At 48.6% G+C, this 27,061-nt stretch overlaps 1 pseudogene; it reads right to left on the reverse strand.

The window, feature by feature from the left end:
- Positions 1–27,061, reverse strand: LOC106593261 (kinesin heavy chain-like; annotated as a pseudogene).

The following is a 27,061-nucleotide window of genomic DNA, read 5'->3' on the forward strand; positions in this document are numbered from 1 at the left end:
CTTACTCCTAGACCCAGAGGAAGGACAGGAGGATGAGGACAGAGGGGTCTTACTCCTAGACCCAGAGGAAGGACAGGAGGATGAGGACAGAGGGGTCTTACTCCTAGACCCAGAGGAAGGACAGGAGGATGAGGACAGAGGGGTCTTACTGGGAATGGGACAGTCTGTACCTACCACACATGCACTCGTGACTCAGGATCTACATTCTACATGGTTACTTGGTGCTGTGGTTGTAGCTGTGGCTGTAGAGGCCTCCTCCTCTGATAACTGTAGGGGAAGACAGGGGGTGTTGGCCTGGCCGGATGGGCTTAGCTGGAAGACAGAACATAGTCATCAATACAAACCCACTCTCTCCTCCTCCCTCCCTCCTTCCTCCCTCCTCTTCCTTCCTTCCTCTCTCCCTTCCTCCATCCTTACCGATCTGAGCGGAGTTTCCCCTCCTGGCCATGTTCTTGGCCCTGACAACCTCCTTGATGCGGTCCACCTCTAGCTGGTAGCGTTCCCTGTCCCTCATAGCATTCTCCTTGGCCTCCTTCAGGGCATTCTCCAGGGCCTTGACCCGCTCGGCAGTGGCCCGCAGACGCTTCTCCAGCTTGGGAAGCTCGCAGCGCAGGTCCGCATTGTCACGCACCAACTGGAAGGGAGAGGGGGAGACAGGGAGGGAGGGAGGGAGAGGGAGAGACAGGGAGGAGGGAGGGAGGGAGGGGGAGAGACAGGGAGGGAGGGAGGGAGGGAGGGAGGGAGGCAGGGAGGGAGGGAGGGAGGGAGGGGGAGGGAGGGAGGGAGGGAGGGAGGGAGGGAGGGGGAGAGACAGGGAGGGAGGGAGACAGGGAGGGAGGGAGGGAAAGGGGGGAGACAGGGAGGGAGGGAAAGGGGGAGACAGGGAGGGAGGGAAAGGGGGAGACAGGGAGAGAGAGAGGGAGGGAGAGGGGGAGACAGGGAGGGAGGGAGGGAAAGGGGGGAGACAGGGAGGGAGGGAGGGAGGGAGAGGGGGAGACAGGGAGGGAGAGGGGGAGACAGGGAGAGAGGGAGGGAGAGGGGGGAGATAGGGAGGAGGGAGGGAAAGGGGGGAGACAGGGAGGGAGGGAGGGAGGGAGGGAGGGAAAGGGGGAGACAGGGAGGGAGGGAGGGAGGGAGGGAGGGAGGGAGGGAGGGAGGGAGGGAGGGAGGGAGGGAGGGAGGGGGAAAGGGGGAGACAGGAGGGAGGGAGGGAGGGAGGGAGGGAGAGGGGGAGACCGGGAGGGAGGGAGGGAAAGGGGGGAGACCGGGAGGGAGGGAGGGAGGGAGGGAAAGGGGGAGACAGGGAGGGAGGGAGGGAGGGAGGGAGGGAGGGAGGGAGGGAGGGAGGGAGGGAGGGAGGGAGGGAGGGAAAGGGGGGAGACAGGGAGGGAGGGAGGGAGGGAGGGAGGGAGGGAGGGGAGACAGGGAGAGAGGGAGGGAGGGAAAGGGGGGAGACAGGGAGGGAGAGGGGGAGACAGGGAGGAGGGAGGGAGGGAAAGGGGGAGACAGGGAGGGAGGAGGGAGGAAAGGGGGAGACAGGGAGGGAGAGGGGGGGAGACAGGGAGGGAGAGGGGGAGACAGGGAGGAGGGAGGAAAAGGGGGAGACAGGGGAGGGAGGGAGGGAGGGAGAAGGGGGAGACAGGGAGGGAGGGAGGGAGGGAGGGAGGGAAAGGGGGAGACAGGGAGGAGAGGGGGGGAGACAGGGAGGGAGGGAGGGAAAGGGGGGAGACAGGGAGGGAGAGGGGGAGACAGGGAGGGAGGGAGGGAGGGAGGGAGGGAAAGGGGGGAGACAGGGAGGGAGGGAGGGAGGGAGGGAGAGGGGGAGACAGGGAGGGAGAGGGGGAGACAGGGAGGGAGGGAGGGAGGGAGAGGGGGAGACAGGGAGGGAGAGGGGGGAGACAGGGAGGGAGGGAGGGAGGGAAAGGGGGGAGACAGGGAGGGAGGGAGGGGAGAGGGGGAGACAGGGAGGGAGGGAGGGAGGGAGAGGGGGAGACAGGGAGGGAGGGAGAGGGGGAGACAGGGAGGGAGGGAAACAGAGATATGAGGGTCAGCTTATGAAGCTTGCAGCTCAGGTCGGGCGTTATCATGCACCAACTGGATGGACACTGCCAGAAGGGACAGGAATGTTAATAAATCAATCAAATGTATTTAGCATTTTGAACAAATCAAACAATCAGACGATACATTTTCTCCACCTGCAAAGATGTCCCAGCACAGTGCCCGCTTAATAATGTCCCAGTGCAGTGCCTGCTTAATAATGTCCCAGTGCAGTACCTGCTTAATAATGTCCCAGTGCAGTACCTGCTTAATAATGTCCCAGTGCAGTACCTGCTTAATAATGTCCCAGTGCAGTACCTGCTTAATAATGTCCCAGTACAGTACCTGCTTAATAATGTCCCAGTACAGTACCTGCTTAATAATGTCCCAGTGCAGTACCTGCTTAATAATGTCCCAGTGCAGTACCTGCTTAATAATGTCCCAGTGCAGTACCTGCTTAATAATGTCCCAGTGCAGTACCTGCTTAATAATGTCCCAGTACAGTACCTGCTTAATAATGTCCCAGTACAGTACCTGCTTAATAATGTCCCAGTACAGTACCTGCTTAATAATGTCACAGTACAGTACCCGCTTAATAATGTCCCAGTACAGTACCTGCTTAATAATGTCCCAGTGCAGTACCTGCTTAATAATGTCCCAGTACAGTACCTGCTTAATAATGTCCCAGTACAGTACCTGCTTAATAATGTCCCAGTACAGTACCTGCTTAATAATGTCCCAGTGCAGTACCTGCTTAATAATGTCCCAGTACAGTACCTGCTTAATAATGTCCCAGTACAGTACCTGCTTAATAATGTCCCAGTACAGTACCTGCTTAATAATGTCCCAGTACAGTACCTGCTTAATAATGTCCCAGTACAGTACCTGCTTGTGGACTTTAGTGAGTTGCTCCAGGTTATTCTCCAGGAAGGAGATCTTCTGTTTCTGGGCGGCGCTGCCCACTCCGTCCTCACAGTCCAGCTCTGCACTCTGGACACAACAGGAGAGAAGACAGACAGTCAATACAGACTACTGCCCACTCTGCACTCTGGACACAACAGGAGAGAAGACAGACAGTCAATACAGACTACTGCCCACTCTGTACTCTGGACACAACAGGAGAGGAGAGAAACATCAGTCAGTATATCAACACAGAGCACAGACTATAGACTACAGAGCACAGACTATAGACTACAGAGCACAGACTATAGACTACAGAGTACAGACTATAGACTACAGAGCACAGACTATAGACTACAGAGCACAGACTATAGACTACAGAGCACAGACTATAGACTACAGAGTACAGACTATAGACTACAGAGCACAGACTATAGACTACAGAGCACAGACTACAGACTACAGAGCACAGACTATAGACTACAGAGCACAGACTATAGACTACAGAGCACAGTCTACAGAGCACAGACTATAGACTACAGAGCACAGACTATAGACTACAGAGCACAGACTATAGACTACAGAGTACAGACTATAGACTACAGAGTACAGACTATAGACTACAGAGCACAGACTATAGACTACAGAGCACAGACTACAGACTACAGAGCACAGACTATAGACTACAGAGCACAGACTATAGACTACAGAGCACAGTCTACAGAGCACAGACTATAGACTACAGAGCACAGTCTATAGACTACAGAGCACAGACTATAGACTACAGAGCACAGTCTACAGACTACAGAGCACAGACTACAGACTACAGAGCACAGACTATAGACTACAGAGCACAGACTATAGACTACAGAGCACAGTCTACAGAGCACAGACTATAGACTACAGAGCACAGTCTATAGACTACAGAGCACAGACTATAGACTACAGAGCACAGTCTACAGAGCACAGACTATAGACTACAGAGCACAGACTATAGACTACAGAGCACAGACTATAGACTACAGAGCACAGACTATAGACTACAGAGCACAAACTATAGACTACAGAGTACAGACTATAGACTACAGAGCACAGACTATAGACTACAGAGCACAGACTATAGTCTACAGAGCACAGACTATAGACTACAGAGCACAGACTATAGACTACAGAGCACAGTCTACAGAGTACAGAGCACAGACTATAGACTACAGAGCACAGTCTATAGACTACAGAGCACAGACTATAGACTACAGAGCACAGACTATAGACTACAGAGCACAGACTACAGAGCACAGTCTACAGACTACAGGTCCTCACTGAACGACAACAGACTTCAGACGAGTATCTCTGACATTCTGCAGACAGGTTGGTGCATTGTGATACACAGCCTCTCTTACATGGGAGAAGACCTCACCTTCTTGACGCGTGTTGTGAGGTCTTGAACAAAGAGCCTGCGTGAGGTTATGAAGAGTCTGCAGCTCTTTGGCCTTTAAAGACAAAACAGAGAGAAGACACACTTGTGCTCAGTGTGAAACGTTGAAATGGACATCTATGATGTACTGGTTTACCTGCAAGATTTAGGAAGTGAAGAGCTATAGTCAGCCAGCCAGCCAGCGAGCGAGCGAGCGAGCCAGTCAGTCAGTCAGTCAGTCAGTCAGTCAGTCAGTCAGTCAGTCAGTCAGTCAGTCAGTCAGTCAGTCAGTCAGTCATAGAGCCTTGACGTACCACAGTCTCCTCCAATCCCTTGAGGTCCTGTCTGGCCTGCTCCCTCTGCTCGTTGAAGATGACCAGCTTCTGGAGCTTCATGTCCTTCTCCTGTTCCTCCACCTTCAGCTTCTCATGGTCAGACATCAGCCTCCTCTGCTCCAGCATCAGGCCCTGGTTCAGACTGGGAGAAATATGGAGGAGAGGGGGAGATGAGAGGTAGGGGAGAGGTAGGAGAGAGGACAGGTAGGGGAGAGGTAGAGGAGAGGTAGGGGAGAGGTAGGAGAGAGGACAGGTAGGGGAGAGGTAGAGGAGAGGTAGGGGAGAGGTAGGAGAGAGGTAGGGGAGAGGTAGGGGAGAGGTAGAGGAGAGAACAGGTAGGGGAGAGGTAGAGGAGAGGTAGGGGATGGGTAGGAGATGGGTAGGAGAGAGGTAGGGGAGAGGGAGGGAGAGGTAGAGGAGAGGTAGGGGAGAGGTAGAGGAGAGGTAGGGGAGAGGTAGGAGAGAGGTAGGGGTGAGGTAGAGGGAGAGGTAGGGGAGAGGTAGGGGAGAGGAGAGGTAGGGGAGAGGTAGGAGAGAGGTAGGGGAGAGGTAGGGGAGAGGTAGGGGAGAGGTAGAGGAGAGGTAGGGGAGAGGTAGGGGAGAGGTAGAGGAGAGGAGAGGTAGGGGAGAGGTAGGAGAGAGGTAGGGGAGAGGTAGGGGAGAGGTAGGGGAGAGGTAGAGGAGAGGACAGGTAGGGGAGAGGTAGAGGAGAGGTAGGGAGAGGTAGGAGAGAGGTAGGGGAGAGGTAGGGGAGAGGTAGAGGAGAGGAGAGGTAAAGGAGAGGTAGGGAAGAGGTAGAGGAGAGGTAGGGAGAGAGGTAGGAGAGAGGTAGGGGAGAGGTAGAGGAGAGGTAGGGGAGAGGTAGAGGAGAGGTAGAGGAGGGGAGAGGTAGGAGAGAGGTAGGGGAGAGGTAGGAGAGCGGTAGGGGAGAGGTAGGAGAGCGGTAGGGGAGAGGTAGGGAGAGAGGTAGGGGAGAGGTAGAGGAGAGGTAGGGGAGAGGTAGGGGAGAGGTAGGGGGTGGGAGAGGTAGGAGAGAGGTAGAGGAGAGGTAGAGGAGAGGTAGAGGAGAGGTAGAGGAGAGGTAGGGGAGAGGAGAGGTAGAGGAGAGGTAGGTGAGAGGTAGGGGAGAGGTAGAGGAGAAGTAGGGGAGAGGTAGGAGAGAGGTAGGGGAGAGGTAGAGGAGAGGTAGGGGAGAGGAGAGGTAGAGGAGAGGTAGAGGAGAGGTAGGGGAGAGGTAGAGGAGAGGTAGAGGAGAGGTAGGGGAGAGGTACGGGAGAGGAGAGGTAGGGGAGAGGTAGGGGAGAGGTAGGGGAGAGGTATGGGAGAGGAGAGGTAGGGGAGAGGTAGAGGTAGAGGAGAGGTAGGGGAGAGGAGAGGTAGAGGAGAGGTAGAGGAGAGGTAGGGGAGAGGTAGGGGAGAGGTAGAGGTAGGGGAGAGGTATGGGAGAGGAGAGGTAGAGGAGAGGTAGGGGAGAGGTAGGGGAGAGGTAGAGGTAGAGGAGAGGTACGGGAGAGGAGAGGTAGAGGAGAGGTAGAGGTAGTGGAGAGGTAGAGGTAGAGCAGAGATAGAGGTGAGGTAGGGGAGAGGTAGGGGAGAGGTAGAGGTAGAGGAGAGGTAGGGGAGAGGTAGAGGTAGGGGAGAGGTAAAGGTAGAGGGAGAGGTAGGGAGAGGTAGGGGAGAGGTGGGGGAGAGGTAGGGAGAGGTAGAGGTGAGGAGAGGTAGGGGAGAGGTAGAGGTAGGGGAGAGGTAGGGGTAGAGGTAGAGGAGAGGTAGGGGAGAGGTAGAGGTAGAGGAGAGGTAGAGGTAGAGGAGAGGTAGGGGAGAGGTAGAGGTAGAGGAGAGGTAGAGGTAGGGGTAGAGGTAGAGGAGAGGTAGGGGAGAGGTAGAGGTAGGGGAGAGGTAGAGGTAGAGGAAAGGTAGGGGAGAGGTAGAGGTAGTGGAGAGGTAGAGGTAGAGCAGAGGTAGAGGTGAGGTAGGGGGAGAGGTAGGGGAGAGGTACGGGAGAGGTAGAGGTAGAGGAGAGGTAGGGGAGAGGTAGAGGTAGGGGAGAGGTAGAGGTAGAGGAGAGGTAGGGGAGAGGTAGAGGTAGTGGAGAGGTAGAGGTAGAGCAGAGGTAGAGGTGAGGTAGGGGAGAGGTAGGGGAGAGGTACGGGAGAGGTAGAGGTAGGGGAGAGGTAGAGGTAGAGGGAGAGGTAGGGGAGAGGTAGAGGTAGGGGAGAGGTAGAGGTAGAGGAGAGGTAGGGGAGAGGGTGAAAAGGAGGAGAGAAAAGACTAAGTTATCGAGGCTTTATGGAGCTTTATAAGGCCTATATAGATGCTTCAGATGTAATGACCTTTTATACCACCTTTCATTTAGTACTGCATTATGACAGCCTGTAAAGGATTTGTGAAGCCTTTATGAATGACCTATGAAGCCTTTATGAGTTGCAGTTAGAAAAGTGTTGTCAAACACAGAGTCGCCGGACGGTATATATAACTTCTCACTCTGTGAGTTCATCCAGCATCCTCTGTTTGTCATTGATCTCGTCCCTGAGTCGGGCCAGCTGCTTCTGGTGGGCCTCTCTGTGAGCCTCCATCTGCTGTTCTAGAGTCTTCTACAGGATGGACAGGACGACGGATCAGAGGACACACAGAGACACACACACGGGTAAAACTAATCTGTTTCTCCAACAGAATAATCATCCTAAGAGCACTTCCAGATCCACCTTGTGGATGTCTTAATCCCGGTTTAATCACCTTAATCTCCTCTTCACCCTCCAGTCTACTGATGTGCTCCTTCTCCGTGTCCACCACTGACACCTCGTGCATTTTCTCTGAGGAACAACAGCGTGAACAACAATGTGAAGCATGTTATAAAGGCAGCAGTGGTGTCGATAGAGGGGATGTGTAGAGCGAGTCCGTGCGTCTCACCCTGAGCGTGCATCTTGGCCAGCTCCTCAGTCAGAGCGTCCTGACTCTCCTCCAGCTGTCTCTTCTTCTGTTCCATGTTCTGCATGTAGTCTGTCAGGGACTTGATCTTGGCCTGGTGCTACAGCACAACACACAAACACAGGGTCAGCGCTTCAAAACCTTCCCTGTCGTCACACCTACTGAACACAGCCCCTGTTTCGCCGTTTTGTAGGGCCTTAGCAAAGAGTGAAAAGATATTCAGAGACTCAACTTAAGGACAATGAAAGTGCATTTCTGCATCGGCCTTTAGAATGCTTCACAATTACAGGGAAACCTGGCCCCTCCTCTGTTACCTGGGAGATGAGCAGCTGACAGGAAGCCAGCTCCTTCTCCTTGGCGGCCATCTTGCGTGAGGTGTCACACTGGGAGCTTTCCAGCTGCTTGGAGCGGTTCACCAGAGACTTGACCTCTGACCTCATCTTACTGATGTAGAGACGGGTCATGGTGAACTCTTCCTCAATCACTCCACCGTTACCGTTCCCCTCAGCCATCTAGACAGGAAACAGAAGACTGTCTATAAAGCCTGGAGGATGAACAGTATGATTAGAACAGTCCAGGAAGAAGATATACTGTTAGGAAACTAAAGAGCATCAACTCTGACATGTTGTATGTTGTGGAGAGGTTTGCTAGCTACACAGGTCAACGATGTTACAACCCGTTAAGTTAACAGGACTGTTGTGAATGGGTCTGTCTGTATTTGGTTCGGTGTGTGTGTGTGTGTTTCTACTTTATGTGTGTCTATGTATATCTGCTGTGTAGGTCCCCTCACCACCTTGATGTCGCTGGTGCCCATGGTGGCTCCTATCTCACTGAGGTCTCTGAGCAGCAGGTGGAGGATCTCTGCAGCTCTCTTCTTCTGGTGTCCACTGAGCTCCTGGAGCGTGACCAGCTCCCCTCTGAACTGACAACAGGATCGTCTGGGGAACACACATCAGTCACATGCCAGTTGTCCTTCACCGCATCATTAAGGACCCTCTATACGGTTCTAGTACCTCATCTATCCACAGGGGAAACTTGGGAAGACTCATTAGAACATAGGTATATGGATCACTCACACATCAGGGGGTACCTCGGCAGAACTAAATGTAGTTAGGGGTGCGGTAAACCCCATAATAAGCTAAGGCTGAACTGCTCTAGGCCCCTCTATCCCATCCATCATGCCCATAGACCCACAGTCCTCTGCTGCAGCTCCTCCTGCAGCTGTTGGTTCGGCCTGGCTCCTGTCCTCCACCTCCTGGCTCTTCTGGTCGTAGTTGACAGCCAGCTCCTCCAACGCCTGCAGCACCTCCTTCACCTAGAGCCATAAGACAATAATGATGAACATGTAGTCTGGCTACCCAGACTATTCACATCTCCCCCCTCTCCACACCACTGTCACTCTGTCGTCATCAATGCATAGTCACTTTAATTAACTCTGTACATACTACCTCAACTAACCGGTGCCCCCACACATTGACTGTGTACCGGCACCCCCCTGTATATATTGTTATTTTACTGCTCCTCTTTAATTACTTGTTACTTTTATCTCTTATTCTTATCCGTATTTCTTGAAAGTGCATTGTTGGTTAGGGGCTCGTAAGTAAACATTTCACTGTAAGGTCTACACCTGTTGTATTCAGCATTTCACTGTAAGGTCTACACCTGTTGTATTCAGCATTTCACTGTAAGGTCTACTACACCTGTTGTATTCAGCATTTCACTGTAAGGTCTACTACACCTGTTGTATTCAGCGTTTCACTGTAAGGTCTACTACACCTGTTGTATTCAGCATTTCACTGTAAGGTCTACTACACCTGTTGTATTCAGCATTTCACTGTAAGGTCTACTACACCTGTTGTATTCAGCATTTCACTGTAAGGTCTACTACACCTGTTGTATTCAGCGTTTCACTGTAAGGTCTACTACACCTGTTGTATTCAGCATTTCACTGTAAGGTCTACTACACCTGTTGTATTCAGCATTTCACTGTAAGGTCTACTACACCTGTTGTATTCAGCATTTCACTGTAAGGTCTACTACACCTGTTGTATTCAGCATTTCACTGTAAGGTCTACTACACCTGTTGTATTCAGCATTTCACTGTAAGGTCTACTACACCTGTTGTATTCAGCATTTCACTGTAAGGTCTACTACACCTGTTGTATTCAGCATTTTACTGTAAGGTCTACTACACCTGTTGTATTCAGCATTTCACTGTGAGGTCTACTACACCTGTTGTATTCAGCATTTCACTGTAAGGTCTACTACACCTGTTGTATTCAGCATTTCACTGTAAGGTCTACTACACCTGTTGTATTCAGCATTTCACTGTAAGGTCTACTACACCTGTTGTATTCAGCATTTCACTGTAAGGTCTACTACACCTGTTGTATTCAGCATTTCACTGTAAGGTCTACTACACCTGTTGTATTCAGCATTTCACTGTAAGGTCTACTACACCTGTTGTATTCAGCATTTTACTGTAAGGTCTACTACACCTGTTGTATTCAGCATTTCACTGTGAGGTCTACTACACCTGTTGTATTCAGCATTTCACTGTAAGGTCTATTACACCTGTTGTATTCAGCGTTTCACTGTAAGGTCTACTACACCTGTTGTATTCAGCGTTTCACTGTAAGGTCTACTACACCTGTTGTATTCTGAGCATGTGACTAATAACATTTGATTTGATTTGATGGACTCATTTAGAATTCTGGAATATTCATTCAGAATGTTCTCCTTCACCTCCTCCTTGGCTGCCTCGTTCTCCGTCTGCAGACGAGACAGATCCTCATGGATCTTCTCAGAGTCCCTTCTCGTCGACGCCAGCAGCTGAGGAGAGACCCACACGGGACACACATACACACAGGGACACACACACACACACGGGGACACACATACACACAGGGACACACACACACACACAGGGACACACACACACATACACACAGGGACACACACACAGGGACACACATACACACAGGGACACACACACAGGGGGACACACAGGGACACACACACACACAGGGACACACACAGGGACACACACACAGGGACACACATACACACAGGGACACACACACAGGGACACACACACACAGGGACACACATACACACAGGGACACACACACAGGGACACACATACACACAGGGACACACATACACACAGGGACACACACACAGGGACACACATACACACAGGGACACACATACACACAGGGACACACACACACAGGGACACACACACACACAGGGACACACATACACACAGGGACACACACACACACAGGGACACACACACACACAGGGACACACACACACAGGGACACACACACACACAGGGACACACATACACACAGGGACACACAGGGACACACACACACAGGGACACACACACACAGGGACACACACACACAGGGACACACACACACAGGGACACACACACACAGGGACACACATACACACAGGGACACAAACAGGGACACACACACACACAGGGACACACACACACAGGGACACACACACACAGGGACACACACACACAGGGACACACATACACACAGGGACACAAACAGGGACACACACACACAGGGACACACACACACACAGGGACACACACACACACAGGGACACACACACACACACAGGGACACACACAGGGACACACACACAGGGACACAGATACACACAGGGACACAAACAGGGACACACATGAAAAAGGGACGACACACAGGCAAATGCACACCATTTAACATGGCTGAATCCCCCTTAGACGTAGATCATCCATTTGAAGCATCATCAAGACATTGGACCTTTAAGAAGAACAGTGTTTCCAGCCACATCATCATGATGAAGAAGCAAAATGCATCAGATGACTCAAAACGTCCAATATCTTGACAACTTGACTGCTGACATGCAGAACATTTTGGGACTGTATCAACAGTGGACTAATGAAAACAATACCAAAATATAGTTTTTGAGTGACATGAGAAAAGAGGGTTGTTCATGATAGGTCACCTCATCCTGGTCTAACATCTGTTCCTTCAGTTTCTCAGCCAGCTGGCTCTGCTGGTTGATCTCATCATCCTGGGGGACACAAACAAAACAAGAAGCAATTTACATTTCAGTTAGAATAGAATAGGAAGCATTGATTTGACTGTATAAAAAAATCCAACCCCTTCCTGTTCCTGCCCATTCTAGCCTACCGTTTAATGTTGATGTCTGTTATTTAAACTGTATTTTAATGTCTGTTATTCTTTATGTACGTTGCGTTTATATGCTCCAAAATGAATTGACTCAGTTCTCTAATCTAGTCTGGTTGGATTTCCCTGGTTGACCTTGTCGTCCAGTTGTTTGTACAGATTGCTGATGTCCTCCTCGTACTTGCTCTTCTCCTCGGTGGAGACCAGGACCAGGCTGTTAGCTGGAGCCATGTTATCTATGATGGGAGTGTTGTCACACGACTCCAGGTGCTTCTGCTCCTTAGCACTCAGCTGCTCCTCCTCAGGGACGTTCTCACCTGAGACAGGGACAGACAGCTGGTTAGATCACACTTCCCTTCTCCCTGAACTGTGCACTTATTCACTCAATGTCTACCATGGGAACACTAACTCATGTCTACCTCAGTGTGGCTCTGTTGATTTCATACAAGGGTTTCAATCACACCTCCCTCCCTCCCTCCCTCCCTCCCTCCCTCCCTCCCTCCCTCCCTCCCTCCCTCCCTCCCTCCCTTCCTCCCTTCCTCCCTCTCCCTCCCCATCTCTCTCTCTCCCTCTCCCCCTCCCTCCCTCCCTCCCCTCTCCCTCCCTCCCTCATCTCTCTCTCCCTCCCTCCCTCTCCCTCATCTCCCTCCCTCCCTCCCTCCATCTCTCTCCCTCCCTCCCTCCCCATCTCCCTCCCTCCTCCCTCCCCCTCCCTCCCTCCTCCCTCCCTCCCTCCCCCATCTCCCTCCCTCCCCCTCCCTCCCTCCCCCCTCCCTCTCCCTCCCTCCCCCTCCCTCCCCTCCCCCTCCCTCCCTCCCTCCCTCCTAACTCAATCCCTCCCTCCCTCCCTCCCTCCCTCCCTCCCTCCCTCCTCCCTCCCCCCTCCCTCCCTCCCCCTCCCTCCCTCCCTCCCCTCCCTCCCTCCCTCCCTCCCTCCCTCCCTCCCTCCCTCCCTCCCTCCCCTCCCTCCTCCCTCCCCTCCCCTCCCTCCCTCCCCCCTCCCTCCCTCCCTCCCCATCTCCCTCCCTCCCCCTCCCTCCCTCTCTCCCTCCCCCATCTCCCTCCCTCCCCCCATCTCCCTCCCCCTCCCCCATCTCCCTCCCTCCCCCCCATCTCCCTCCCTCCCCCTCCCTCCCTCCCCCTCCCTCCTCCCTCCCTCCCCCTCCCTCCTCCCTCCCCTCACCGTTCCTCCAGCGGTTGAGCTCCATCTCCAGTCTGTGGATGACGTTCTTCAGACTCTTGTTCTTGTCTTTCTCCTTGTTGTACTTGTTCTTCCACTCCTCAGCAGTCAGCTCCAGGTTCACAGACACTGTGTTCTTGATGGTCTTGGCTCTGTGTGGAGGGTGGGACAGACACTCAGATTCCTATATCTAATCACACCCTATTCCCTATACAGCAGTGAACTACTTTGACATGGCTAATGGGCTGTAATTCATCCACCAAAGGACATTGTGGCCTCATTTACTCATAACTTTTTTCTCCACAGTGTTATTTTTTGTCAGAACAGGAACAGATTGATAAACATTGAATCAACACAACTGGAGGAGATGATCCAATAAGAAGCAGGGAGGCAGATAGCTCCATATTTGAACTGGTCTGAGATCTATTGCAGGAGGTTGTCCCCTGTGAAGGTGACCAGGGACTAATTAGCACTGCTGGGTACTGTAGACTGTAGAATGATGTGTAAAGTCCAACTCCTCTCAGCCTCTTCTCACAGACAGTGGTGGTCACATGGGTGCAGACAGTGCAGCAGAGCGCACCACACCACGCCGCACCACATCACTCTGTAGCCCCTACTGTTCTACCTCTATCTAGCTCCTCTCCTCAGCCTGGCAGGGCAGCAGAAACAGAATGTTCTGGAAGTCCCCTGTGTCCTCTGGCAGGGCAGCAGAAACAGAATGTTCTGGAAGTCCCCGTGTCCTCTGGCAGGGCAGCAGAGACAGAATGTTCTGGAAGTCCCCTGTGTCCTCTGGCAGGGCAGCAGAAACAGAATGTTCTGGAAGTCCCCTGTGTCCTCTGGCAGGGCAGAAGAGATAGAATGTTCTGGAAGTCCCCTGTGTCCTCTGGCAGGGCAGCAGAGACAGAATGTTCTGGAAGTCCCCTGTGTTCTCTGGCAGGACAGCACAGACAGAATGTTCTGGAAGTCCCCTGTGTCCTCTGGCAGGGCAGAAGAGACAGAATGTTCTGGAAGTCCCCTGTGTCCTCTGGCAGGGCAGAAGAGATAGAATGTTCTGGAAGTCCCCTGTGTCCTCTGGCAGGGCAGCAGATACAGAATGTTCTGGAAGTCCCCTGTGTCCTCTGGCAGGACAGCACAGACAGAATGTTCTGGAAGTCCCCTGTGTTCTCTGGCAGGACAGCACAGACATAATGTTCTGGAAGTCCCCTGTGTTCTCTGGCAGGGCAGAAGAGATATAATGTTCTGGATGTCCATTGTGTCCTCTGGTAGGGCAGTAGAGATAGAATGTTCTGGAAGTCCCCTGTGTCCTTTGGCAGAGCAGCAGAGATAGAATGTTCTGGAAGTCCACACAGAGCAGCCTAGGCTAGCTCCCACTGATGCTACTGTTGCTGTCCAGGCAGGAGGCAGAATAAAGCCCTATGGATCAGGATTTAGTGGAGTGGATGGATGTAACACTTAGCTAAAGGTCAGAGGGATGAACAATGTCTTCATCATCTGGATAAAGATTTAGAGAAGAGGCTTGTTATGCAACCACTCAGTCAGCACTGAATAGGAGGGAAGATACCAGCTCTACTCATCATCCACAGTCCCTGTCCGTCTCCTGGTGGATTAAGGACGGCCCATCTGCCATGGGAAACCTTTAACTGTTCACATAAAATAGGGGAACTGGGTATGGTGCAGTGGACTGGTGCTGACCCACCTCTGTCCCAACAGGGTAGACTTATGTTAACAGTTTGTCACTAGACCAGGTAAACTGTAGAGAGGTGCTGACCCACCTCTGTCCCAACAGGGTAGACTTATGTTAACAGTCTGTCACCAGACCAGGTAAACTGTAGAGAGGTGCTGACCCACCTCTGTCCCAACAGGGTAGACTTATGTTAACAGTCTGTCACTAGACTAGGTAAACTGTAGAGAGGTGCTGACCCACCTCTGTCCCAACAGGGTAGACTTATGTTAACAGTCTGTCACCAGACCAGGTAAACTGTAGAGAAGTGCTGACCCACCTCTGTCCCAACAGGGTAGACTTATGTTAACAGTCTGTCACCAGACCAGGTAAACTGTAGAGAGGTGCTGACCCACCTCTGTCCCAACAGGGTAGACTTATGTTAACGGTCTGTCACTAGACCAGGTAAACTGTAGGGAGGTGCTGACCCACGTCTGTCCCAACAGGGTAGACTTATGTTAACAGTCTGTCACCAGACCAGGTAAACTGTAGAGAGGTGCTGACCCACCTCTGTCCCAACAGGGTAGACTTATGTTAACAGTCTGTCACCAGACCAGGTAAACTGTAGAGAGGTGCTGACCCACCTCTGTCCCAACAGGGTAGACTTATGTTAACGGTCTGTCACTAGACCAGGTAAACTGTAGGGAGGTGCTGACCCACGTCTGTCCCAACAGGGTAGACTTATGTTAACAGTCTGTCACTAGACTAGGTAAACTGTAGAGAGGTGCTGACCCACGTCTGTCCCAACAGGGTAGACTTATGTTAACAGTCTGTCATCAGACCAGGTAAACTGTAGAGAGGTGCTGACCCACGTCTGTCCCAACAGGGTAGACTTATGTTAACAGTCTGTCATCAGACCAGGTAAACTGTAGAGAGGTGCTGACCCACCTCTGTCCGAACATGAGGGTAGACTTATGTTAACAGTCTGTCACCAGACCAGGTAAACTGTAGAGAGGTGCTGACCCACCTCTGTCCGAACATGAGGGTAGACTTGGTCTCACACTCGTTGTAGATAGAGGGAGATGCACAGATGATGATGGTGGTCCTACAGTTCCCCCCCTAGAGAGTCCTGCAGGATACGGGTCATCTTGCTGTCTCTGTACGGGACGTGGGTTTTCTGAAAACAAACAACACATCATTTACCCATCAGGGCCTTTCAACAGACAGCCTCATAGATAACCAGTCAGCCATCAGGGCCTTTCAACAGACAGCCTCATAGATAACCAGTCAGCCATCAGGGCCTTTCAACAGACAGCCTCATAGATAACCAGTCAGCCATCAGGACCTTTCAACAGACAGTCTCATAGATAACCAGTCAGCCATCAGGGCCTTTCAACAGACAGCCTCATAGATAACCAGTCAGCCATCAGGACCTTTCAACAGACAGCCTCATAGATAACCAGTCAGCCAATAAAGCCTTTCAACAGACAGTCTCATAGATAACCAGTCAGCCATCAGGACCTTTCAACAGACAGTCTCATAGATAACCAGTCAGCCATCAGGGCCTTTCAACAGACAGCCTCATAGATAACCAGTCAGCCATCAGGACCTTTCAACAGACAGTCTCATAGATAACCAGTCAGCCATCAGGACCTTTCAACAGACAGCCTCATAGATAACCAGTCAGCCATCAGGACCTTTCAACAGACAGCCTCATAGATAACCAGTCAGCCATCAGGACCTTTCAACAGACAGCCTCATAGATAACCAGTCAGCCATCAGGACCTTTCAACAGACAGCCTCATAGATAACCAGTCAGCCATCAGGACCTTTCAACAGACAGCCTCATAGATAACCAGTCAGCCATCAGGACCTTTCAACAGACAGTCTCATAGATAACCAGTCAGCCATCAGGACCTTTCAACAGACAGCCTCATAGATAACCAGTCAGCCATCAGGACCTTTCAACAGACAGCCTCATAGATAACCAGTCAGCCATCAGGACCTTTCAACAGACAGCCTCATAGATAACCAGTCAGCCATCAGGACCTTTCAACAGACAGCCTCATAGATAACCAGTCAGCCATCAGGACCTTTCAACAGACAGCCTCATAGATAACCAGTCAGCCATCAGGACCTTTCAACAGACAGCCTCATAGATAACCAGTCAGCCATCAGGACCTTTCAACAGACAGCCTCATAGATAACCAGTCAGCCAATAAAGCCTTTCAACAGACAGTCTCATAGATAACCAGTCAGCCATCAGGACCTTTCAACAGACAGCCTCATAGATAACCAGTCAGCCATCAGGACCTTTCAACAGACAGCCTCATAGATAACCAGTCAGCCATCAGGACCTTTCAACAGACAGCCTCATAGATAACCAGTCAGCCAATAAAGCCTTTCAACAGACAGTCTCATAGATAACCAGTCAGCCATCAGGACCTTTCAACAGACAGCCTCATAGATAACCAGTCAGCCATCAGGGCCTTTCAACAGACAGCCTCATAGATAACCAGTCAGCCATCAGGGCCTTTCAACAGACAGCCTCATAGATAACCAGTCAGCCATCAGGACCTTTCAACAGACAGTCTCATAGATAACCAGTCAGCCATCAGGACCTTTCAACAGACAGCCTCATAGATAACCAGTCAGCCATCAGGACCTTTCAACAGACAGTCTCATAGATAACCAGTCAGCCATCAGGACCTTTCAACAGACAGTCTCATAGATAACCAGTCAGCCATCAGGACCTTTCAACAGACAGCCTCATAGATAACCAGTCAGCCATCAGGGCCTTTCAACAGACAGTCTCATAGATAACCAGTCAGCCATCAGGACCTTTCAACAGACAGCCTCATAGATAACCAGTCAGCCATCAGGACCTTTCAACAGACAGTCTCATAGATAACCAGTCAGCCATCAGGACCTTTCAACAGACAGTCTCATAGATAACCAGTCAGCCATCAGGACCTTTCAACAGACAGTCTCATAGATAACCAGTCAGCCATCAGGACCTTTCAACAGACAGTCTCATAGATAACCAGTCAGCCATCAGGACCTTTCAACAGACAGCCTCATAGATAACCAGTCAGCCATCAGGACCTTTCAACAGACAGTCTCATAGATAACCAGTCAGCCATCAGGACCTTTCAACAGACAGCCTCATAGATAACCAGTCAGCCATCAGGGCCTTTCAACAGACAGCCTCATAGATAACCAGTCAGCCATCAGGACCTTTCAACAGACAGTCTCATAGATAACCAGTCAGCCATCAGGACCTTTCAACAGACAGCCTCATAGATAACCAGTCAGCCATCAGGACCTTTCAACAGACAGTCTCATAGATAACCAGTCAGCCATCAGGACCTTTCAACAGACAGCCTCATAGATAACCAGTCAGCCATCAGGACCTTTCAACAGACAGCCTCATAGATAACCAGTCAGCCATCAGGACCTTTCAACAGACAGTCTCATAGATAACCAGTCAGCCATCAGGACCTTTCAACAGACAGCCTCATAGATAACCAGTCAGCCATCAGGACCTTTCAACAGACAGCCTCATAGATAACCAGTCAGCCATCAGGGCCTTTCAACAGACAGTCTCATAGATAACCAGTCAGCCATCAGGACCTTTCAACAGACAGCCTCATAGATAACCAGTCAGCCATCAGGACCTTTCAACAGACAGTCTCATAGATAACCAGTCAGCCATCAGGACCTTTCAACAGACAGCCTCATAGATAACCAGTCAGCCATCAGGACCTTTCAACAGACAGTCTCATAGATAACCAGTCAGCCATCAGGACCTTTCAACAGACAGCCTCATAGATAACCAGTCAGCCATCAGGACCTTTCAACAGACAGCCTCATAGATAACCAGTCAGCCATCAGGACCTTTCAACAGACAGCCTCATAGATAACCAGTCAGCCATCAGGACCTTTCAACAGACAGCCTCATAGATAACCAGTCAGCCATCAGGGCCTTTCAACAGACAGCCTCATAGATAACCAGTCAGCCATCAGGGCCTTTCAACAGACAGCCTCATAGATAACCAGTCAGCCATCAGGACCTTTCAACAGACAGTCTCATAGATAACCAGTCAGCCATCAGGACCTTTCAACAGACAGCCTCATAGATAACCAGTCAGCCATCAGGACCTTTCAACAGACAGCCTCATAGATAACCAGTCAGCCATCAGGACCAGATCAGAGGAAAAACATGACCTCACCGCTGATGCATAACTTTTTTCAGCAAAAGCACATTTTGGTTTATTGTTTTTACACGATTTCAATGTCACATATGCTAAGTATTCAGTAATCCCTGCTGATGTCACTATATTAAAGAGAGAAGGGTAAGATATATAGAGAGAACTCACTGTCCCCTCAGCCAGAGCAGAGATGACATTCCCCAGAGCAGAGAGGGACTTATTGATATTTTTAGCTTCGTCCAACACGGCTCCTTCAGCACCTGTCTTACTGACCTTAAAGAGACAAACAGAGAGAGAAAAGACTCTGTCAGCAGGAGAGAGGCCACACAATGCAGCAGCATCCTCTAACTGACAGGCCTGGAGTTATAACACATTATAAAACAGTTATAACAGTCATAACACAAAGTCTGTCTTCATGAGTCAGCAGGTGGGAGAGGACATATGATGCTTCAGCATCTTACACCTGAGTGACAAGCTGGGAGTTATAACAGCTTATAACACAATCATAGCACAGCGATAATACAGTTATAACACAGGTATGCAGTTCTAACAAGTTATGGTGGTTCATTGGCGTCTTCATCAGACAAGCCTAGAGTTATAACACAGTTATGACAAGTTATAAACAGTTCTAACACAAGTTGTGGTGGTTTGTTGGAGTCTGTCTTTACCATCATAGTGATTTACCTTCTCACTACCAGCCAGATCCACCAGGTATAACTTCCCTGACAGTTTCTTCTCTGTTTCCACATTCTCTTGTTTGATGTTGATCAGGAAGATGCTGTGACTTCTGGAACTGTGCTCATTCATGTCTATGAACGGGACAAAATACGTATATATTATAGAAGAAGTATATATTATAGAAGAAGTATATATTATAAAATAAGTATATCTTATTGAAGAAGTATCTATTATAGAATAAATATATATTATAGAAGAAGAATATAGTATAGAAGAAGTATATATTATAAAATAAGTATATCTTATTGAAGAAGTATCTATTATAGAATAAATATATATTATAGAAGAAGAATATCTTATAGAAGAAGTATATATTATAGAAGAAGTATATCTTATAGAAGTATATATTATAGAAGTATATCTTATCAAATAAGTATATCTAATTGAAGTCTATATTATAGAAAGAGTATATATTATAGAAGAAGTATATCTTACAGAAGAAGTATATATTATTGAAAAAGTATATATTATAGAAGTAGTATATATTATAGTAGCAATGATACACCCTTCTAGGGAGTGTTTCCTGGCCTCTGTGCGTCTGCTTGCAGGCCGGGATACTGTTAAACACTTTTAGACAACTGTTGATCTAAGAAGGGCTTTATAAATAAATGTGATTGATTGATTGATTGATTGATTGATTGATTGATTGATAGAAGAGACACAACATACTTGTCACAGCCACGTGCCGGTTGGCCTTTCCCTCATCGATGACATCCATGACTTCCTCTGGACTGGACACAAAGCGTTCTGTACAACCCTGGGACACGATCACATCACAGCTTTAACAGGTTGGTGCCTTTTCTGATTTCTACATTTTTTATTTTAACAATTAACTAGGCAAGTCAGTTTAAGAACAAATTATTATTTAAAATGACAGCCTACCCTGGCAAACCCTCCCCTAACCCGGACGACGCTGTGCGTCGCCCTATGGGACTCCCGATCACGGCCGGTTGTGATACAGCCCGGGATCAAACCCGAGTCTGTAGTGACGCCTCTAGCACTGCAATGCAGTGCCTTAGACCGCTGCACCACTCGGGAGGCAGCCTTATAATAAGACATTATGTAGGCTGATACATGCTTATGACAAGTAATAAAGCATTATACACCTGCAGAATGTGTTACCTAACCATCTGTACTGCTCACCTTGACATAGGGAACTCTGTTCTTGTCCTCATGCACAGCCAGGTTGGTCTTCGACACTGGAAAAGAGGGGAACGAGTCATTAGGAAAGGAAAGGGGAATAGCTAGTCAGTTGTATAACTGAATGCAAACATCTGAAATGGGGGTGGGGGGCTGCCTTAATCCACATCCATGTCATCAGCACCCGCAGAGCAGTTGCTGTCGGGGGTTAACTGCCTTGTTCAAGAATAGAACGCCAGATTTTTCCACCTTGCCGCCTGGGGGATTTGAACCAGCGACCTTTCGGTTACTGGCTCAAATCTCTTAACCGCTAGGCTACCCCATTATGCTCTGTCTAAAATGATCTCTGTTCATCTTCAAAAGACTTCTCTTTTGAAGTCCATCCAATACGAGTTCTTCTTACCATCTAGTAAGTCTCGGATCTTGTCCAGGTAGATTTCAAAATACGAGACCTGCACAAGAAAACAGGAATCAATACAGGGTACATTTTGATGACCATAGAAATGGTAGGAGGGCGTCTGCGCTCCTTAAAGGTCCTTGATACCAAATAGTGTCTGTTCCAGGTATGTAGGTATCAAAATGAGAATACTGGAAGGGATGGAGACAGACACACTGTTTAACCTCTGGATTTATTCCGATTTTTTTTTACATTTTGATGACCAGACATCTTGTTGATATTGATACTTGTAGAATGACTTTGTCTTTCTTATTGGCCCCTGAGGGGATAAATAAAGTTGAATTTAACAATTGAATACCTTGATGTGGAACTCGAGGTTCTCGTCCATGGAGTAGATGTGATCGAAGATGTCGTGAGCGATGCGTGGGATGATGCCCATCAGCTGGGGGTCGTGGAGCTTGCCCTGCGATGAGGAACAATACATTACATCACACTCAATACTGATTATTATCACTAAATAGTCTGGGGTCTGGGGAACATCCCCTTATAGCCAGCTGTTCTATATAGACTGAATATCTACAGCGGTTCTATATAATATACATCTATACCCCCAAGAAGCAGCTGTTCTATATGCTGTTCTCTATCTACTGTTGGCTTTAGCTGATCCTTGCTGTTCTCAGTGAAGAAGAAACAACTGCCACTTTAAAAAGCCATTAACTGCTCGAGGACAAATGCAACCTATAGTGTTGGTGGTCCAGTTCTGTAAATCACCCACACTACAAAACCCTAATCTCATCCTAAATCAATTCAGTCTCAGAGAATAATGAAATGACGCAATGTATGTCTGCCCCACTAACTGATCTGATGTGTTTTACTGCTCTTAGAAAGGCTGGACTGACTTCCAGTGAAATATCATGTCAGAAGGTGCTCTGCTGAACTGTCTGAGAATAATCAGCTCAGTCGTCTCGGTAACGTGTTCTCAGGGCATACTGTACCTACAACATATAGGTTGCCTTTAGATCATATATTTCACGTCTCTCTTCATTTAGGCAGGTGCCATTACTACAGAGAATCAGGCTGACCTCCATGGTGTGGGTCTTCCCCGAGGAGGTCTGTCCATAGGCAAAGATGGTTCCATTGTATCCTCCAAGGACGTCTGTGTGAATACAATACAATACTGTTCAAATGTATTAGTCCAGAAATGTGTATTTTTGCTGTCTTGTGTTTTTTACCAACCCGCCAGACACCACACATACACAAGGAATGTGGATCAGTCATAATAACACTTATTCTACAAGGGGAAGGACTCACCAGCTGGGGTTAGCCTACCTTCAACAATCTGTTTGGGGTTAGACTACCTTCAACAATCTGTTTGGGGTTAGACTACCTTCAACAATCTGTCCGGGGTTAGCCTACCTTCAACAATCTGTCTGGGGTTAGACTACCTTCAACAATCTGTTTGGGGTTAGACTACCTTCAACAATCTGTTTGGGGTTAGACTACCTTCAACAATCTGTTTGGGGTTAGACTACCTTCAACAATCTGTCCGGGGTTAGCCTACCTTCAACAATCTGTCTGGGGTTAGCCTACCTTCAACAATCTGTCTGGCGTTAGCCTACCTTCAACAATCTGTTTGGGATTAGCCTACCTTTAACAATCTGTCTGCGGTTAGCCTACCTTTAACAATCTGTCTGCGGTTAGCCTACCTTCAACAATCTTTTTGGGGTTAGACTACCTTCAACAATCTGTCCGGGGTTAGCCTACCTTCAACAATCTGTTTGGGGTTAGACTACCTTCAACAATCTGTTTGGGGTTAGCCTACCTTCAACAATCTGTCTGGGGTTAGCCTACCTTCAACAATCTGTCTGGCGTTAGCCTACCTTCAACAATCTGTCCGGGGTTAGCCTACCTTTAACAATCTGTCTGCGGTTAGCCTACCTTCAACAATCTGTCTGCGGTTAGCCTACATTCAACAACCAGTTTGGGGTTAGCCTACCTTTAACAATCTGTTTGGGGTTAGCCTACATTCACCAACCAGTTTGGGGTTAGCCTACCTTTAACAATCTGTTTGGGGTTAGCCTACCTTTAACAATCTGTTTGGCACAGGCATCGTAGACCTGCTCCTGGGCTGTATTGGGAGGCAGGACGCGGTCAAAGACATACGGTTTACCCTGTCCAGAACAGACAAAATGCACAGTGATTACAGGGCTCTATGGGAAAGAGGTAATGGGTAAATACCACCTCATCCTATATTCTCTCTAACAACACTATGTTAATGGTAATCAATCATCAATAGCAGAGCTTGTGAATGGTAATCAATCAATAGCGGAGTTTGTGAATGGTAATTAATAATCAATAGCAGAGCTTGTGAATGGTAATCAATAGCATAGCTTGTGAAGGGTAATAAATATTCAATAGCAGAGCTTGTGAATGGTAATCAATAGCAGAGTTTGTGAATGGTAATAAATATTCAATAGCAGAGCTTGTGAATGGTAATCAATAGCAGAGCTTGTGAAGGGTAATAAATATTCAATAGCAGAGCTTGTGAATGGTAATCAATAGCAGAGTTTGTGAATGGTAATAAATATTCAATAGCAGAGCTTGTGAATGGTAATCAATAGCAGAGCTTGTGAAGGGTAATAAATATTCAATAGCAGAGCTTGTGAATGGTAATCAATAGCAGAGTTTGTGAATGGTAATAAATATTCAATAGCAGAGCTTGTGAATGGTAATCAATCATCAGTAGCAGAGCTTGTGAGACAATTATAATAGAGCTACAAGCAGCAGGTTTAATCAACACGATCCAGCCTGGTCTATGGGGACGGACACAACACAAGACTCCCTCATTTGACAACCAGCCTGTCAGCAGCTGAGCGGTCTGTAGACTACAGGAGAATGAGGAGATGTCTGTACCAGCTGAGCTGTCTGTAGACTACAGGAGAATGAGGAGATGTCTGTACCAGCTGAGCTGTCTACAGGCTACAGGAGAATGAGGAGATGTCTGTAACAGCTAATAGGCCTACTGCTTTAAACAGAGGCTTCTGTTCTTTGGAACTAAAGTGATTGATGTGAGATCTCACAGACCTTCATAGTACACAACTGTATTAGGCCTCAATTTCATATTATATTCGGTAAATATGTGGTATACAGTGTACTTAACACACACACTGACAATGTTTCATTATGATGGCAGGCAACCTTATGCATAATACATGAACACTAAACGGGTGTTGAGCAAGGGGAGGAGCATAATGACGAGATACTGTTCACAGACAGACAAGCTATTGTGATGAGAACTCTGTAGGCCTGTACAGAAGACATTTTAATAAAATGCTGCACTTGAGCATGCAAAATAAGACCTTTAGTTCTAATCTAGATGTTTTGTAAGAATCTATGTCGACACTTGCTTGTTGAACATCTTATTCCAAATTCATGGGCATTAATATGGAATTGGTCCTCCCTTTGCTGCTGTAACAGTCTCTCCACTCTTCTGGGAAGGCTTTCCACTAGATGTTGGAACATTGCAGCGGGGATTTGCTTTTATTCAGGCACAAGAGCATTAGTGAGGTCAGGTACTGATGTTGGGTGAATAGGCCTGGCTCGCAGACGGCGTTCCAATTCATCCCAAAGGTGTTCGATGGGGTTGAGGTCAGGGCACTGTGCCAGCCAGTCAAGTTCTTCCACACCATCTCGACAAACCGTTTTTGTATCGACCTTGCTTTGTGCACGGTGGCATTGTCTTGCTGAAACAGGAAAGGGGCTTCCCCAAACTATTGCAACAAAGTTGGAAGCAAAAGATAATCTAGAATGTCATTGTATGCCGTAGCGTTAAGATTTCCCTTCAATGGAACTAAGGGGCCTAGTCCGATGCATGAAAAACTGCCCCAGACCATAATTCCTCCTCCACCAAACTTTACAGATGGCACTATGCATTCGGGCAGGTAGTGTTCTCCTGGTATCCGCCAAACCCAGATTCGTCAGTTGTGCTGCCAGATGGTGAAGCGTGATTCATCACCCCAGAGAACGCCGTTTCCACTACTCCAGAGTCCAATGGTGGCGAAGTTTACACCACTCCAGCCGAGGCTTGGCATTGCAGATGTTGATCTTAGGCTTGTGTGCGGCTGCTCGGCCATGGAAACCCATTTCATGAAGCTCCCAACAAACAGTTCTTGTGCTGCCGTTGCTTCCAGAGGCAGTATGGAACTCAGTAGTGTGTGGTGCAACTGAGGACAGACACTTTAGAAGCGCTACTTGCTTCAGCGATCCCGTTCTGATAGCTTGTGTGGCCTACCACTTCACGGCTGAGCCGTTGTTTCTCACAGATGGTTCCACTTCACAATAAAAGCACTTACAATTGACCAGGGCAGCTCTAATAGGGAAGAAATTTGACCAACTGACTTGTTGGGAAGGTGGCATCCTATGACAGTGCCACGTTGGTAGTCACTGAGCCCTTCAGTAAGGCCATGCTACTGCCAATGTTTGTCTATGGAGATTGCACGGCTGTGTGTTCGATTTTACACACCTGTAAGCAACAGGTGCGGCTGAAATAGCTGAATCCATTCATTTGAAGGGATGTCCACATACTTTTGTATATATAGTGTATATTGATTAGGCAGGTGATGGGCACACACAGCGTAAGGCTGGAGAAGTGCATGTCTCCCTTGCCACTAGCTGATAACCTGAACTTGAAGAATCATTCAAGCCAAGCCAGTCATCCAACTACTGTACTGTAATCCCTAGACATCAATTTAACAGGCTTGCCACTTTTAAATTAGTAACATTAAATAAATCCTATTAGATCCAATCCAATCAACACATTCAAAGGTATAGGCTGCATGTGCTTTATGTTAGTAGAATGAGAGAAAATGCCTTATGCTGTTTATTTTCCTATTATGAGTGCTTTCATTCACCACAGGTGACAGAGAAGAACAGTGTGTTAGCCACCTGTAATCTGCCATCTCAGCAGAGTGAATACCGCATAACAGCAGTGTCAAAGCACAAGCTGCCTCTCTGGCAACAGCCCCGGGTCCCTGTCTCTCTCTGGCAATGGCCCAGGCCCTGTCTGAAAACAATTCCCAATACTCCATCTCAGGCCATCAGCTGCCGCTGGAGATAGCTACAGCAACACAATCAAAACATGTAGGCTACCAACAAATGCTCTGCAGAGGGTCACAAGCATTTTTTGGGATGTTTGTGGAAGTTGCCACAATTTTTATTTATTTTTACAAAAATCTATAGGCTACAAGCCAATGTGCTGCGTGTAAAGATTGTCAATACATTGGGCGCTCTATTGGAAATGCTCACTGCATTGCACATTTCCTCTGCGCGTTTTGCTGGTGTTTCAGTAGTCTAGTTGTGGCAACAATATACCTACCTACACAAGCAACGTTATATTCAGCAGATAAATTAACTATTAGATGCAGCACTTACAGTTATAACCACGGTGTCGTCTTCTTTAAATTTGGGGATGTATTTGTCTCCTCTTGTTATTTCGGATTCATTTAGTGGCCTGAATCGGCACATTACTTTCACGCCGTATTCGGCTGCAGCATCCGCCATGGTTGCGTTCTATCCAGGCAAGCAGATATGCAGATCAACTTTGATCCGCGGATGGTTTTTATCTGTTGAATGATTGTAAGTAAACCAACGCGTCCTTCACTCAGCGTGCCTCTATTTCGCTACGCCATGGGCATTCAGTTGAGACAGAGAAATCAACTGCAGTCGTCCATTCCGATCAGAATGCAAAATATTGGTCCGGAGACAGTCTTGGATGAAAAAAATTATCAAAATCCTACAAAAATATAATTTACAAGGGGATAGGTAAAGCCTATCCTTCAGAAGAGACAAGTGCCACGGAGTTGAGAAACCTCCGCATCGTCCTGCACGTTGCTCTGCGCTCTTCTCTTCCACACTGCATCA

The sequence above is a fragment of the Salmo salar genome, unplaced genomic scaffold, assembly GCF_905237065.1.
Source record: "Salmo salar unplaced genomic scaffold, Ssal_v3.1, whole genome shotgun sequence".
NCBI classification, from domain to species: domain Eukaryota; kingdom Metazoa; phylum Chordata; class Actinopteri; order Salmoniformes; family Salmonidae; genus Salmo; species Salmo salar.